This window comes from Salvia splendens, chromosome 18 (assembly GCF_004379255.2).
Source record: "Salvia splendens isolate huo1 chromosome 18, SspV2, whole genome shotgun sequence".
Taxonomy (NCBI): Eukaryota; Viridiplantae; Streptophyta; class Magnoliopsida; order Lamiales; family Lamiaceae; genus Salvia; species Salvia splendens.
The window spans coordinates 9,706,300-9,710,267 of NC_056049.1; the positions used below are offsets into that span (position 1 = coordinate 9,706,300).

The 3,968-nt window shown below is 36.0% G+C and overlaps 1 pseudogene; it reads left to right on the forward strand.

The window, feature by feature from the left end:
• Nucleotides 1–2,160: 2,160 nt before the first annotated feature.
• LOC121776713 lies at nucleotides 2,161–2,835 on the forward strand (annotated as a pseudogene).
• The last annotated feature ends 1,133 nt before the right edge of the window (nucleotides 2,836–3,968 follow it).

Consider the following 3,968-nt stretch of genomic DNA (forward strand, 5'->3'; position numbering starts at 1 on the left):
GAACCGTCTGCAAAAGCTGTGCCATTGTCGCCTCGTGTTCCGCGCCGCCTCGAAAGCCACTGAACCGGTGGTTAACCGCCGGTTAACCGTCGAAAAAACGGCGGTTCCGGCCGGTTTTGCTGCTGAAAAGCTGCCGCCGCAGGCCCCATCCCCCATGCCTCGATATACGCACCCGAACCGGAACCGTCACCGAACCGGCGGTTCCGAACCGTCCCGAACCGCCGGTTCGGTGACAGTTCCGGTTCGAAATATCTTGAACCTGAACCGGACCGCGACCCGAATTGCGACGGTTCCGGTTCGGGAATATTGCCACGGTTCCGGTTCGGAACCGGAACCTGCGGTTCCGGTTCAACGGTTAACCGCCGGAACCGGTGGGCATCTCTACATAGATCTAGTATAGCTAAGGGTCACTACCGGGATATCGAACATAGGAAATAAGATTGTAACTGACTACTCCCTTCGTCCCCAAAGAATATACACTTTGGGTTCGACATGGGTTTTAATACAAAATTGGTAAAATAAGAGAGATATATAGAGAAAAAGTAATTAAAGTATGTTAGTAGAGAATGAGTCTCACCTTATTAGAGAGAAAAGAATTTCCAAAATTGGAAAGTGTATATTCTTGTAGGACGGACTAAAAAGGAAAGAGTGGATATTTTTGTGGGACGAAGAGATTATTATATACTAAGCGTTATATACTATTTAGTGACACACGATTTTTGGGTTGTTTTATAAATTAGATAGAAATAAATAAACAAATAATACAAAGCAGATTAAGGAAGGTAGAATTTCAGGATCCAAAAACACAATCATGAGCTATTATCTAATCGACTTTCTTGAATTATAGTCACTTAAGAATATAATTTGAATGATTGAAATTTTAAAATAATCCAAATTTAGGTCTTAAAAACATGCTTAGATATGTGTTTGTAAGGTAATAATCAAACCTACTTTCTGTTTATTGGCGGAAATATAAGAACAAAAAATAATGTGTATCTTCACATGGATATTCATAGTTGCGTTTGTACAACTCAAGTTGATATAAAAAGGATAGGAGTTATCGCACAAAAAGTTCTAGAGCATTAAATTTAAATAGATGAAAAAAAAAGATGAAAAATGTGTATTAAGTAGAAAATCAGTTAAGGACCAATGGACATTCTCTTAAAAGAAATTAGATACTCCGTTCATCCATGAAAATAGTCGCATTCTCTTAAATCTGTTTAGGACCAATGGACATTCTCTTAAAAGAAATTAGATACTCCGTTCATCCATGAAAATAGTCGCATTCTCTTAAATCTGTTTAGGACCAATGGATATTCTCTTAAAAGAAATTAGATACTCCGTTCGTCCATGAAAATAGTTGCATTTTGCTATTTTTGGACGTCCATAAAAATAGTTATCTTTCTAAATATGAAAAATTTCTCTCTCATACTTTACGACTTTTATCCTCTTTTCCATACTTTACTTTTTCAAAATACTCTCTCAGTCCTATTCAAGATGACTACATTCTTCAATGGTACGAGATTTTAGGTGGAGTGATTAAATATAATAAAGTAGAGTGAAAAAGGTGATTGAATAGTGATGAATTTGTTTTTAAATATGCAAAGTGGACATCTTGAGTGAGACATATTAAAAAGGAAAGGTGGACATCTTAAGCGGGACGAAGGGAGTATCTCTCTTGTTTTACCTATTTTTTCTTCTCTCTCACTAATTTATCATTAAAACTATTGTCATCCATAAATAAAACTATTTTTTATAGACGAATGGAGTACAAAATAAGACAATCACCTATATTGACTCCAACAAATCTAGTTATACTATCTTGCACGCATAATTAATTTGACAATTGAAAAAGAAATCTTAAAAAGGAATTGGATAAATATGTTATTCCAAAACAAAAATAATCAAAGGAGTCACGTTGAAGCCAAATATTCCCTCCGTCTCAGCTTAAGCGAGACGTTTCTATTTTGACATAAAAATTTAAATAGTGGTGTTTAGTGAATTAAATTATTAATAGTAAAGTAAGAGGGTGAGTAAAGTAAGAAAGAGAAAGAGAGAAAAAAGTAATAGAGAGAATAAAGTAAGACAGATGATAAAGTAGAAGAGATCGAGGATAAAAGTAGAAGAGAGGAGTGAGTTGATTGTTGCCAAAAAAATAAAATGTCTCAATTAGGTTGGGACGTACCAAAAAGGAATACGTCTCACTGGGACGGAGGGAATATTGGTTATGGATCAGATAAGAAAACTTGCCATTACCTTCCTAATGGATTCAAGAAGTTTCTTGTCCACAACGTCAATTGGAAGTTCTCATGATGCACAACCGGGATAGAACACAATGTCTCCACCCGGAAAATGTGAGTTTTGTGACCATAATCTTGAAGGATGTTGAAGACTAATGCTACGTTGCAGTAAGTAGTTGCAGCGTGGGTGAACCATAAGCTAGATGCACGAGATTTGTGTGGAGGGGTCTAGCTGATATAAAAGGGAAGTTAGCCGGCTACACATTTATACGAACAGTTAGTGTTCATCAAGAGAGAGTAAGAAGAAGGAGAGGCAGAGAAGAAAAGATGAAGCTCGAGTGATTCAATCTGTGAGAGTTTGGTGCTGTATTATTTTTCAATTAGCATTCCTATTTTGAACTCGCTTGTGTAATCGTGAAGAACTCAATAAGATCTCAGGTATCTCGTGGATGTAAGCCATTCTTGTGTAAATCATCGGGTCAATTTAGTTTTCTTGCTCATTTGATTCCGTCGATCTCAACAGAAAATAAAGGAAATTGTTGAGCGTGCTGCTCAGTTGGATGTGGTCATCACTAACAAATTGGCTAGACTATGAAGACGAGTAAGCTGTTGCACACTCTTCTGATTTTTTAGATAGGATATAACAATATAATTCATTCGAAAAACAGCATCCAAATCGAATATAAAATAGTGATCAATATAGAATTTTGATGATGGTTTTTTTTGGTGCTTAAGAAACGAACACTAATTTTAATCCAAAAAAGAAATACTCCAAACAAAATGATGTTTAAATGATGTTTCATCGAGAACATCCAAACAAAATTTAGTAACTCTCCATTCGATAACCTGTATTGCACTAAGTAAAACATTCCAACAGAACCTGTATTGTTTTGTTTGGTGTTGGTGTTGGTGTTGGTGTTGGGATCACTGGTTTGGTGTTGATCTGGAAAAATTGAGTGATGCTTCTGTTTAATTTGTTCCTTGGAGATTCAGGGGTGTGATTCTGATAGTCTTTCATTTACGTAGATTTCTGTTAGTTGAGATCTGTTGCTGTTTCTATTGAATTTGAATTTGTTCTCTACAAAGTTAAGGGATGATTTTGCTCTGATGTTTTCAAAGCGTGTGAAGAATGTTGCTAAACTGAAATCTTTGGACTAGAGGACATATTAACCGTACTTAAAAGACCGTTTTCAATGTTTTTTTTGAAGATGTTAAGTTAATAGAGGAAGCATCTTTTTTAGTCCACGAACTTTATCAAAGTACTACCTCCGTCCCTGAAAATTCGTCCCAGTTTTTCATTTTCGTCCGTCCCGCAAAATTTGTCTCATTCCACTTTTACCATTTTTGGTAATGGTCCCATATTCCACCAACTCATTCCTACTCACATTTTATTATAAAACTAATATATAAAAGTAGGTCCCACAATCCACTAACTTTTTCAACTCACTTTCCATTATATTTCTTAAAACCTGTGCCCGGTCAAACTGAGACGAATTTTGGGGGACGGAGGTAGTATCATTTTAAGTCCGTGAACTTTGAAAATATCATTTAAGGTCCGTCAACTATAAGTTAATATCAACCGAAGTACTTTTTTACTACTTCCAAGTTTTTTTGGATGAAAATACCCTCAATACCTTGAAGGGTATATATTTTTGTACTAAACTTATCACATACTCATATCTGAAAGTGCTAGCCACGACTCTCGCATCTCTTCTCTCTCTATTGTTA